At 32.1% G+C, this 14,376-nt stretch overlaps 1 protein-coding gene and 1 long non-coding RNA gene across 6 annotated transcripts in view; both read right to left on the minus strand.

Annotated features, from left to right (window-relative positions):
• Cngl (Cyclic nucleotide-gated ion channel-like) overlaps window positions 1–14,376 on the minus strand; it is a 262,907-nt gene that overhangs the window by 176,113 nt on the left and 72,418 nt on the right. The window lies entirely within an intron of this gene.
• On the minus strand, window positions 3,158–7,752 carry LOC137001102 (uncharacterized). The gene is made up of 2 exons (XR_010891229.1): window positions 4,958–7,752; window positions 3,158–4,651 (listed from the first exon to the last, which is right to left on the minus strand). It is a non-coding gene; the product is annotated as an uncharacterized lncRNA (long non-coding RNA).

Genomic DNA, 14,376 nt, shown 5'->3' on the forward strand with positions numbered 1-14,376 from the left:
GTACGATGCAACTAATAAAGACGTGCCTCTTTACTGTAAAGTTCGATGGATAAGTGCCGGAAAAACTCTACAAAAATTTTTTGCTGTGAAAAAATAAATATAATTTTTCATGCAAGAAATGTGCATTCCAAAACTAGACACATTTAAATCATTTTTCGAAGACGTGGAGTCACTTTGCGAACTAGCTTTTATCGGAGACTTGACCTATCATTTGAATAGACAAAACTTCAACAGACTAATCAAACGATATCCGAGTTAGTAAGTCACGTCGATTCGTTCCGTGCAAAATTAAAATCATTTCTAAACCATTTAGAAAGAAATAATTTTTATTTCTTCCTTTCTCGTTGAGGAACATGGCACAAAATGCAATATTAAAAAATATGCGCATTTAATTAATACATTGATTGCACAAATTTGATTTTTTTGATGAACGATTTCGCGATTTTAAAATGTTGAGAAAAAACCTTGAAAAAGTACTTTACGAAACTCCTGTACGAACTATTCCGATAATTGAATAGAGCGTTAATCTTCAATTAGAATTGTGTGACTTACAAAATGATATTTTACTGAAAATGCGGCAAGGAACAAGTGTAGAATTTTTTAAAATTTTGAATAAATCCAAACATCTATAATTGCGAAATTTTGGATTAAAAATTTTTTTTATGTTTAGATCTACATACTTGTGTGAATTCTCATTTTCAAAGATGAAGCATATAAAATTGGGTGCACAATCTTCTTTAAGCGATACAACCTTATTCTCGCTGATGCGAGTAAGTTCATCAAAAATTGACATTGATGTTTCGTCCTTCAAAGCAACAAAATACAAATAGAGTTTACAACTTTAGTGGAATAGGCCTACGGAGGAAACAACTTAAAAAAAACGCATCAACAATAATACCTCAAGGATAATGTGGAAATCTATTGATATTAAATTTAAATATACATAAATTTAAATACACCATCCATTTGCTTTATATTACAATATAGTTATAATAAATAAGACAGAGAGAATATTAATTTTATGTATGTGTCCTATTATGTAATAAACTTATATACAGGCCTTGATATATATATATTAATATATGTTAATATATTATATTAATTATATGAGGTATCCCTAAAATTTTGACAAAGCTCTCGTGTGCAGATAAAACGAATAAATTGAATCGAAAAGTCCTGTACCATTTTGCAATTTTCGCAACAATTAACGAATTATTAATTACTAAAAATCGCCGAATAAATGCAAATCCGCCCAGCCTACCGCTGAATACAAACGCGCGGCGAGATACAACCGATTATGGTCGCTAGGCGCGCGTGGAGTTGTTTACTACAAGCGGCAAAGCCCGCTCTGACAATGAGATATGATTATCTCCCGTTTTTTTATTATATCTCGCCGCGCGCTTGCATTCGGCAGTAGTCTGGACGGATACGCGCTTATTCGGCGATATTTAGTAATTAATAACTCGTTAACTGTTGCGAAAATTGGTACAGGACTTTTCGACTCATTGTCAGTTTAGTTTGCTCTACCTTCACACGAGCGCTTTGTCAAAATTTTAGGGACACCTTGTATATTATATTAGTGAACAGCGCACGAGGCAAAATGTCCCCCATATGATTTACAGCTAATATCGTTTCTGAATTCGAGCGTCTTACGTCTCCGTAAGCAGTCTAGTTGCTAAACAAAAGGAGTGGGGATGATGGTAAGCAAAATCAGCTGAAAAGTGTAAACTGGCCGCAAGCCTGATCTAATCAATCTTTCAAAAACACAAAACTGTTTGAATTAAAGACGTGAAACTTGGATCAGTGATAAGAAATTGGTGAGTTTTATTTTAAAAATCGACCTGGGCCTTATTGGGCCTAACTTGGGACATAGACCCAACATTCAATCTAACTATCAGATCGTCATCTCCAAACCTTAAAGTACATAATTTTTTCTAAAACCCGTCATTTTTAAGATTATATGCCCAAAAATCGATATTTCGTAACGTTAAATGAATTACATAATAATAACTTCGAATAACGTTTTGGGCCTGTTAGAGAGAGTTTAGCAAAAAATGATCAAGAACAAAATTATTTTATTTTGAAACATATAGAATCCAAATCTGCAGTAAAAAATGGGAGCTTCAATTTCAAAAAAATTGATGTGGGTCCTACTGGGCCCAACATGGACACCGGACTCAAAATCTAATAAAATCATCTATTGGAACCCTCTTTGAATCCTGCAACTTTTATATAAAACATTTTTTCTTTAAAATGCATTGTTCAAGAGAAAAAAAGCAGTGCACATGAAAAATAACATAATACATTTATTCAAATGGTTTTAATTTCTGCATTTTCAAGAAAAGAAAAATACTGCTTTTTGATATATGCAACACGTGAAAAACTATGAAAATAAGCGGTAACAAATAGAAAAAAAAAGAAATTATTGTATTCTTTTTTTCTGTAATCATAGATTAGCACATAACTAGTATTATTTATTTTTGCATATTTTCTTTTATAAATTATTATTTGTTTGATGTGAAAAAAAGCACAATTTAAACGTTTCAATATTATTGTGAGAATAAAATGGTTTGAATAACTGTTATCCTTCAATATTCAATACCTTTTGATTTTATCTTTTAATAATCCAATTTTACAATGAATAGATTGTTAAGCAGTAATTAAAAATATTAGACGACACAAAGTTATATTTACTGGTTGAAAGTTTTACGACTTTTACGATATGATTTGACAATGCTTATCCAGGGAATTATGAAATTAGCATAATTATATCTGCATTCAAGAGAAGAAAGCTTCTATAGCTTTTATAAATTCTCAGTAGGAAACTATAGAGAGAAAGAGAGAAGGAAAAGCATCCATCTCTTATTCCTTTGTAGTTTTTTGCTTCCGAATGGAAGAAGCGAAACAAAGCTGCGTTCCTACTTTGAAAAGCCTCTCGCGGTTTTTACCTCTTCCTTTTTTTGCGACGTCAGAGCGGTCGATGAAGACCTTTCAGACAGAATGAGATTTCTTTGACGTAAAAAAAGTCGCAAATTTAAGCGACAATATACAGAGTGATTTAAAACAACACATTATGAGATTGTTAAGTGTTACGTTAATCTTATAATGCGTTGCAACGTCCCTGTTTCCCCGTTGTATCGGACTCGTGAGTAGTAAACTATTTTCAATTTTAATTCAAAAATTAAGTTTTGGATAAAATTTTGCAAAAAAAATTGTCTTAGAAATCGCTCAAGAATATGATATTTCAAAAACATGAAGCTGTTTTGAATCACCCTGTATATAAATAACATATTATCCTCTCTTGACCTCAGCAATCGACTTACTGAGTTTTTTCTTATGTTCATTACATCGAGAATAATTACATTATTTATGTTGATCACAAAAATAATGAATAATTTCCGCAAACATAAAATTAAAAATTTTAATAAAATACATTTTTGTTTAATAAATGTGTTCCATTTCTCAATATATTACGAATAAAATTAATAAAACTCCGTAATTTTAGTTGAATTTTTTAATCTTGAATCAATTTATAATTAATGAAAAAAATTACCACATTTGTTTGAAACGAGTGAGAAGCATAATCTAATGATGCAAGTGTTTTACATTGAATAAATTACATAAATTAATTTTCTCCAAGCTTGTTAGCGACGCATATTTATACATACAAATAATTAGTGTCAAAAACTTTCGTAACAAGTGACCTGTGTTGATGAAAACTAAATATTTAAACCAACTTTGCTAGCATCATTAAAAAGCTCGTATTGTACGATTTATCTGTATTATCTATATGAGTAGGCAACAAACAACAGAGAATAAAATAAAATAACGAATGTATATGTATGCGCTCACAAATAAAGTTGATTCATGTAAGTGAGCATATGTGTAATATCTAATATCATTTACACGTATTTGCGCGCTGCGCGACACTAACCACATATTTTAACTCGGTTCTTTTATATCACACTTATTCCAATACATAAAGATTTTTACATCTTAGTTAAAATTTAAAAATGCATATAATATATCAGTATGTCAAATTAAATATTGATTTTATATACAATGTATTGCAGTATTTTTCCAAATAGCAAATCGTAGAAAAGCTGTAACTCCAGGTTTACTCTACAACGCGAAGAACAATATAATTTCTCAATTTCTGATCAAATTTAAACTTATAAGTGGGATATTCTTAAATATTAAGTATATACCGGGTGTTCAAAATAAAGCATTACAAATTTTTATCTTGGAAACACGACATTTTTGAGAAAAATTATTCAGACAAGTTATCTGACTTCTAGAGAAAAATATTATCGTTTTTTATTTGATAGAAGATTTCAAGGTCATTTCAACTTTTTTTTTTTTAAATAGAAACCTACTTTTTTTATAATGGCAACATATTCTACGTAGAGAAACAAGTATCTTTTGTTTGAAATATTTTTTTATTCACCTTCAATTTTTCTATATATTTAACAAAATATCTTTACACTTTTGGAATTTTCCTCGAAAATGGATAGGTAGAGGTGGTCCTGAATTGACCACACGTTCTCCATCTAACATCATTAGATTTTTTTCTCTGGGGCTTCATAAAAGAACGTGTTATGTCAACTACTCCCACAACGCGTAAAGATATGATGGATAGAATACGTCAAGCCTGTACACAAATAACAACACATACGTTAGTTAATGTTTGAAGGTTTTTGTGAAAGAGTTCTAAAGTGTATTGAAGTGGAAGGACATTTCGAACATTTAATTGGACATTGATCATTTAAATATTAATATTAAAGTAATATTACGTTCGTTTAATAATTTCAAGAGTTTATTTGTTTTTCTAATAAATCGTTTGTTTTGTTGTATTTGAGTTGAAATATAAAACGTTAAAGTGTTATTAATTCCATTTATTTGACAAAGTTTTTGAAAATAAATTTTTTTTTAGGAAATATTTATTTATTATTCATACTTTGCATGAGCATTTATTATTCCAAGCACGGTGTAAAAGTACCTTCGCAGCTTTGACTATGCTCCTTAATCCTTAAATATCTGAAAAAATCCAACAAAAAAGTTCAAATAAAACTTATTAAATTATTAAATTTATTAGCTCAAAATAAACATTTTTTATCTCTTGCACTTTTCCTCAAAAACTGCTGGTTATCGGCATTTTTTAAACTCCAAAAGTGTAAAGATATTTTGTTAAATATCTTGGAAAATTGAAGGTGGATAAAAAAATATTTTAGACAAAAGTTACTTGTTTTTTACGTAGAATATGTTGCCATTGAAAAAAACGTTCCTATTTAAAAAAACAAAGTTGACCTTGAAATGACCTTGAAACCTTCCACCAAATAGAAAACAATAAATGTCATAATATTTCCCCCTTGAAATCAAATAACTCTTGTCTGAACAATTTTTCTCAAAAATGCCGTATTTCCGAGATAAAAATTTGTAACGCTTTATTTTGAACACTCGGTATAATTCTTAATTATTGATCAATGAATAGGATCTACAATCTTAATTGTCAATAGCCAATAATTGGTTTTGTATGCGAACGAATCTCGAGCAATTATTGCCTTATAACATAAAAAAATTAAGTTCTTGAATATATATCAATTATTGTATTTGTTAAATTGTAACATTTTAAAAGATAAAAAGCCTTTTTTATTATAATTTTCCATTACTAGTTAAAAAAATAAAAATCAGCAATAAAAAAACTTATATAAAGTGAAAAACAGTGTTTAAAATAGCCCTTAAATATAGTACACCATTAAAGAATTAGATTCAAAAAATATTTTAATTGTGCGAAATTTTAGTTATGTGAAATTATAATCGAAAAAAATTCCTTAATATTCATTATGTTTCAGAGAGAAATATTAACTTTAATCTTGTGTGAATTTTTGCATTATTATCTAATCTCGCGCGCAGAGCTTTCGCATGTCACACAAGTCACCTAGGAATCCAATCTCTGACTGAGGTTGTCCGCAAGCACAACACGTCATACAAGATTGGGAATACGAGCTTTGAAGCATATGTCAGCTAACATAGCTTGCGTTATTATGGGATTCAACTTTACACACGTTTTCTCCGAACGCTCTTAAGCCATTATGGCTGCGGAATTCCTTTGTCATGAAACGGTCAGCTCGAAGCCAAAATCGAAAATACAGTGAATATACCCGGTTTGTGCAGCAATGCGTATGATAACTTGCTTTCTGCAGTTGTGCGCGCGTTTGCAGTAAACGTAAACGACGTTTCGTGAATTTTCCCTAGTCCTTACGATAAGAAGAAACGCGTGTGTAGCTCACACAATATACGAAAGACCTAATCCGTTTTTGTCACATTATACGTTAATCACAAACCTTTTCAATTCAATTTAAAGCTAACTCCAGATAATGTTTATTCCAAATGAAAATAATTCCAAATAATGCCTAAACGCCAAAATAATATTGAGTAATAACAAAGAATTATCAATATATGCACATTTTTCTAAATTAATCGATAAATATTTTTTTTAATTTAATAATACCTAGAGTGTAATATAAATTTTTAAAAGAAAGATTTGCGAATCCATTTTTATATGACATTTTATATCAGTATAATCGATAAAGTATTCAAGTTTGGTCAAACATTTTAGGATCGTATAATACAAATATAGATTTTCTTCGTAAATTTAATAATACTTAGAGTGTGATATAAATTTCTAGAACAATAATTCTCTCTCAAGCGTATCGCGAATAATCCTAATCCGAATAATCTAATCCACGCCTTCCAATAAATTAAATCGATGTCTAACTCGGTCAGATCCTATTATTATCATTAATATTTTCCTGAGAACATGTCGACCTTAGAGAAAAGATATGTAAAGTTCGGATTATTGAGTAATTTGACATGAACCATGATCTAGAAATTAGTGACCTTTCTTGGAAATTGAAAGAGAATTGCAATACTTTGTTATATGTATTGGTACGCGATTGTGTTTCCTGTCCTTGCCTGATTACTTTTTCGGCTGGACGCGCATCAAAGTTAAATGCTATTTCTACTTGCAGCTCGTACGCTTTTAAACTCCATCGAACTGCCATAACAGGCTACGTGTAACTTCTGGTCACGCGTTATGCAAAAGCGACTCGAATGCAAGAGGTCCGTCTAATTTGAGACATGGCTCCCCTTTAAATGAAAAGGAAATACAAATGTTTCGTCCTTCAAAGTATTGCGCTTGGGAGAGATATTAAAAACGCAACTCTGCACGTGCATGCACACTGAGAAAAAAGTATATGATATTTGGAACTATAATTGTATGGGATTATAATTATAATTAGAATACTCATTTTTATAGGAATTGTTACTATAACATTAGCAATAATAACCTTATACCACAATAACTTTATGGTACTGTCAATCATATAATCAACTATATATTATAGTTAGAATACCTATAAAAATATGGTTGGCGCCAAAAAACACTATAGATTATGGTTATTGCAATTATTCTTTTCTCTCAGTGCAGTCACCGAGGGTAATTACTAACTGGATACTGGCTTTCAATCATCACTCCTATGTATAAGATATTAAAGGAGGAGGGTCACTTAGCGCGTTTTCGTGCCTTCTCAGGACTTCTAAAAAACAATTTTTTTCTATTGTATGAACATTAGGAATGTCAAAAATAACAACTACTTCAAAAAAAAAAACTCGATCCATAAAGCCCTAATTATTAGACTAGGTATACCACTATGGTACCAAATCTTCTTTCATGTTTAATAAGTAAACTAATATAATATTTTCGCTTATTATACTGCTCTGCCATCATACTAACGTCGTTTTAGACTTTCTTTGAGCGACCAATTCTTTTCAAAGCAGAATAAATGCTTGCATTGCAAAGAACGGTACTCATTTTAAACACCTCCCATGAACAATTATATTTTTTCATCCAGAAACGTACGCGTGTGCAAGCGCGCACAGACAGGCAGAGCGGAGAGGATTTGGAGTCGCAAAATACCGCGAAAGTGACGAACCGTGGGGTTCTGATAGTCTACTTTTGGTTGAAATCAAAAGTTGAGAATATCACCATTCGATAGAGCACACCCGATTTACTTATTAGAATTTTTCGAGTTTTTAATAAAAACCACTTCCCTCCGTTATAAAAGGGGTGTACAGGTGGTCAGACACCCTGTATATATATAGCCTACCGCCGAATGCAGCCGTACGGCAAGATACAACCGCCCGGCGACCATGATCGCTAGGCACGCGTGGAGTTCTTTACTACAAGCGGTAAAGTCCGCTCTGAGATATGATTTTCTCCCGTTTTTTATTGTATCTCGCCGCGCGCTTGCATTCGGCGGTAGGCTGGATGGATGCGCGCTTATTCGGCAATCTTTAGTAATTGATAACTCGTTAACTGTTGCGAAAATTGTAAAATAGTACAGAACTTTTCGACTCTGTTTAGTCCGCTCTACCTGTACACGAGCGCTTTGTCAAAATTTTAGGGACACCTTGTGTATATATACAATATGTATATACAATATATATGTATACAGGGTGTCCCGCGAGACTTGTCCCACCGAGAACAGGGAGGTAGATGGGATCGAAATAAATATAAAAGTCCTTTACCGTTTTACGAAATTTGCAATAATAAACGAGATATTAATTTTTACATTTGAACTAATGAGAGCGCGTCGAGAGAAGCGCTCCAGCCGCTCGAGATCTAGCCCGGCCTAGTCTATCATACATTGGCTGCGGGCGGCGCGTTGACGAGACAAGAGGGAAAACGCGCCGTAGCCCGGCGCCCGGCTCACGTCTTGCCGCACCGCGCCGAGCCGGGTTAGACCTCGAACGGCTGGAGCGCTTCTCTCGACGCGCTCTCATTAGTCCAAATGTAAAAATTAATATCTCGTTTATTATTGCGAATATCGTAAAACGGTAAAGAACTTTTATATTTATTTCAATCCCATCTACCTCCCAGTTCCCGGTGGTACAACTTACGCGAGACACCCTGTATATACAGGGTGTCCAACAATTGCTGAATCACCTCTCGGGTGTAGGTAAGGCGGGTTAAACCGAGTAGAAAAGTCCTCTACCGTTTTGCAATTTTTGCAATAATTAATGAGAAATTAATTAAAGAAGATCGGCCAATTTCCGCGAGTCTAAGCGCGCAGCGAAAAGAGACAGCCCACTGTTACGTGGTCGCTAGGACGCAAGGATCTAGCGTTCAGCACCACTCGTATGTTGTCAATTGTAGAGCGCTCCTCCCAACGCTTCATCGCGTGCCTAGTAACCAAATAACAGTGGACTGTACCGCCACGGGTCTCTTCTCGCTGCACACTTAAACTCGCGCGAATTGGCCGATATTTTTTAACTAATTCCCCATTAATTATTGCGAAAATCGCAAAATGATAGAGAACTTTTCGGTTTAACTCGCTCTACCTACACCCGAGAAGTGATTCAGCAATTATCGGACACCCTGTATAATACTATATATATCACTAAAGAAAAATGTCATATGCTTTCCTTATTTTTATCCTTATACAATGAATACAAAATTAATTAATTAATCAGTTAATTAACTATGTATTCAATATGTGTGTCTATACTCTGTTCAACGACAGAGTAACTTCGGATCGGACGAAAACTCGTCCGTTCGGCACAGGTTTTCCCTGACGAAACGCTTAGAAAACCCCCCACTCCACAGTGCTGTACTGCTCGCGCGGCGTGCTAATGCCAGCGAGTGACATTAGAGTATTGCATAACTAAAAATAACCGAAATAACCGAACGTGTTAAGATTTTTCTATTAATGATTTACAAACTTTTAGTGAGATGAAAGAGGAATTAGATATTAAAATGCTGCAAATATCATCTCCTGTGAAGAAAAACAAAACAGGCCAGGTAAACAATGATGAATAAAAATTAATAATTTCTCAAACAGCACACATGTCTAAAATCGGAGATTGTAGTTTTAAAGTTTATAGTGTCCTTTTTAGTATGAGTTTACTGCGAAAAAAATATGTTGAAATGTAATAAATTGTTTGAATAATCACGAGTAAATATTTGTTATATAAAAAAATACTTAAAATAACATATTCAAAGTTTGTTATTACTTCTTTTTGAAACGTATCTTTTTCATTTGTATTTTCAGCCGATCCGCAGAAGTCAGAAGCTCCTAATTATTAATTTGTACAAAAAATTAAAGTAATAAATCCAAAGTTATCAAGAAACATGCTATTACTCAATTAGCAGAAGAGATGGGTATCGGTTTTAGCAGCATAAAAAATATATTGTTGGAGTATGAGCGCATAGGTGCGGTTACATCCCCAAATAAAAAGAAATATCGCCTATCTTTTAAAGAAAAAATCGACAAATTTGTTGAGAATACTATTCGGAGAAAAGTTCACAAATTTTATTTCAATAAAAAATTACCAACATTGAACAAAGCTCTACAAACTGTAAACGCTGACGAAAATTTCCTAAATTTTAAACGATCGACCTTTCACTCATTGTTAAAGGAACTGAATTTCACATATACTAGCCGACACCGCAATAGCATCCTGACAGAGAGAGAAAATATCATTGTTTGGAGGAGAAACTACCTGAGAACTATCAAGAGATATCGAGAAGAGGGTCGGCAAATTTATTATCTGGATGAGATTTGGGTTAACGCCGGTGACGTTACGAATAGAGTTTGAATGGATGAAACAGTTAAATCCAAGAAAGACGCATTTCTCCGAGGGTTGACCAGCTAATCCAAGTAGAAAAGACAAACGATTAATTGTTCTGCATATTGGCAGTGCTGCTGGTTTCCTTCCTGGTGGGCTTCTATGTTTCGAATCGAAGAAACATACGGGGGATTACCACGACAAAATAAATAGCAAAATATTTCTTGAATGATTCAAAAATATTTTATCATCACTAGACGACAATGCTGTTATTGTTATGGACAACGCTCCGTATTATTCTGTGAAACTGAAAACACTGCTGAATACTTCTTGGAGAAAAGCCGAAATAATAAAATGGTTAGAAGATAAAAGAAAAAAAATATCAGAGACTATGGTAAAGGACGAACTCTTGCAAATTGTTGCACTACAAGAAGACAGGTTTGATAAATATATCATAGACGAAATGGCAAAACAGGACAATAAAACGGTTCTCAGATTACCTCTGTATCATTGCGAATTTAATCCGATTGAAATGGTATAGTTAATGGTTAAGAAATACGTTAAGAGTAATAACAACACTTTTAAAATACAAGATGTAAAACTATTACTTAAAGGTGTTGATCGGGTAACAGCTGATCATTGGAATAATTTTATTAGGCACGTTAAAGATGAAGAGAAAAAGATATGGGAGATTGACCATTTGATAGAATCAGGGTCGGATTTTGGCATAAGCAATATAAGCAATTGCTTAGGGCCCCGCGCCAGCAAGGGCCTCAAAGGTTCCATACAACTAATTTCATACGAGTATTAAATTGACGGAAAAAATTAAGAAGGCCCTCTTTACAGCCAATGCTTAGGGGCCCCCTACGATCTAAATCCGGCCTTGGATAAAATGATGGGATATCTCCATTAATAATTAATATCACAGGCGAAACAGATTCTGAAACCTCTATCGATTTAAACGATTCTTAAAAATTAAGATTAATCTAGATCAGAAGATTAATAATTTTTGTTGCTTCTATTGTTTTTTCTATTTCGTTTAATTCAATTTATTGTGTTTCAAAGTTTTAATTGTTTAACTATAAATATATAATAATTTATTATATTTATTATATATAAATATATTATATAAATATATTATATTAAATTTTTATAAATTTATTAAAAATTAAATTATAAATTTAATTATTTATTAAATTATTTTTATTATAAATAATTATAAATACGACACTCTCGGGCCCAAAAGTGTATTTACGTATACGGTACTGAGTAGCATGCTCTCCCCACTTTGCCCGTTATACTTCTCCTATGCGCAGATCGAGGTTACTCTCTCGTTGGACAGAGTATATTATAATATGTATATATACAGGGTGATTCAAAATATCCTGATGTCCTTGCAATGCCATATTCTTGAGCTTATTCTGAGACGATTTTTCCTTTTACAAAATTTTGTCCGAAGCTTAGTTTTCGAGTTATAATTGAAAATAATTTGCTACTTACGAGTCCGATACAACGGACAGGCAGGGACGATGCAATGCGTCATGAGACGACAGTAAACACTTGACAGTCTCATTATACATTGCGCGTCCCTGCCTGCCCGTTGTATCGAACTCGTAAGTTGCTACCTATTTTCAATTATAACTTGAAAACTAAGCTTCGGACAAAATTTTGTAAAAGGAAAAATCGTCTCAGAATTCGCTCAAGAATATGGCATTGCAAGGACATCAGGTTATTTTAAATCACCTTGTAGATTAATTAATTTATTTATTTTATATTTATTACGTATTTTGTATTTATCTCGCAAAAAAGCAATTATTCTTAAATACTTGAATTAATCCGAAAATCTGTTGAAAGATCTAGAACACATTTGTTTCATAATTCTTTAGATTCCGTGGTACATCATTAGCCCTTATCGATTTGCACAGTGGCGAGATTGCTTTGCATTATCCGTGTTTTTCCGATAGAGATCGAGTGTCATACGAGCGGAAGTCGGAAGTGTCGACTTAATTTAGTAATGGGCTATCGGTGTGGAATGTTATTTAACATGAACTATCGCCATTAATCAACAATCATAATCGCGTAATCTTGAATTGCTTAATTTTAAATTAGCGGTACGCCAACACATTCTACATAAAACACATAACGTGCCATACGTCGACACATTCTACGTGCCATACGATTTATTCGTCCCAATTGCATTACATTGTTTAGTAGAAGTTTTTTTCTTTTTCTTTTCTTCTTCATAAAATATCTCTTTAAATAATGATTTTAGACCAAAGGTATTGTAATACTTTTTTACGTAAAATTGAACGCTCTTTTAGATTTTTTAATAAAAAAATACCACATTCCATTGAAAAAAATGGCGATGACCTTTATATCATCTTGAAAAATTGTTTTTTTTTTCAAAAATTAATTTTACCGTTATTTGTCCCCTCGAGACCGTACAATTTTTGTCTGAAATATTTTTCCGTATCTCCCATATTTTTTTAGATATTTGACTATCAAAAATAAAATGGGACATCCTGTATGTATATATATATATATATGTACCGTGACACACCCTTGGTAAACCCCCCCCCCTCCCCCGAAATTTAATTAATATACGTTATTTTTTTATTAACTCAACAGCAAAAAGTAAAAAATCTGTAGTTAAATAAAATGCGTTCAAACATTTGTATTTTTTGTCCGTTATTAACTATAATCACAATTTTAATAATTCAAAATTCACGCCAATATTTTTGCACAAATATTATAATTATGATAGCTTCTCCAGCTATACTGCTGTTTGAACGTATATAATATCTACTTTAAGATATTCATATTGTGAAAGGATTTAAATAAGTTACTTCCCAGCAAACACCAAGTTACAGTTATATAATTGTTAGTTGTAATTTCCCACTCAATAATATAATTGTTATATAACACGTGTATTATATAACAGTTATATTGTTGAGTGGGAAATTACAACTAACAATTATATAACTGTAACTTGGTGTTTGCTGGGTTAAGAAACATCTAGTAGCCATATGTATATATGGTATATATATATAGGCAAATTTTCTGATTATTTAAGAAATCCAGTTAATCTGATTATTTAAGAAAAACCAAGAAAACTCGATATCAATTTATAATTATGCTACTGTAAAAATAAATTGTATTGTATTTTTTATTAAACGATGTAATATTTTTATATTTTTTATTGTGCAATATAAAATTATCCTGACTTTTGGTCATACTGTTTCATTTTGTGTGTGTGAATTTTAAAAATTCTCCCCCCCGAAAACAATATCCTGAGTGCGCCGCTGTATATATCTTATCTCAACACTTTTATGCACCAAATAATGAGAGGACTCAATTGGTGTAAACAAAAACACATAGTTGTCTTTAAGAAAAAATATGTAGCTGAAACGATATATCATATTTTTTCTTAAAGACAACTATGTGTTTTTGTTTACACCAATTGAGTCCTCTCATTATTTTGTGCATAAAAGTATTGAGGTAAGATAATTAAAAAATGAATATTTAACGAGATATTTTATAATTTATGTAAAATTATATCAAATTAAAATATAAAATATCTCGTAAAGTATTCAATTTTTGGCTATCCTGCCCTTATAACTTTTTACGCCAAATATTCCGAGGAATCGATTTATATAAAAAAAATCAGGATAGTTCCATTAAAAAAAATTAAAATAATCTTTAAATTTCCGAAGCACCTACACTCAAGGTCAAGCTAATATCTCTATC

Source organism: Linepithema humile, chromosome 7 (genome assembly GCF_040581485.1).
Source record: "Linepithema humile isolate Giens D197 chromosome 7, Lhum_UNIL_v1.0, whole genome shotgun sequence".
Taxonomy (NCBI): Eukaryota; Metazoa; Arthropoda; class Insecta; order Hymenoptera; family Formicidae; genus Linepithema; species Linepithema humile.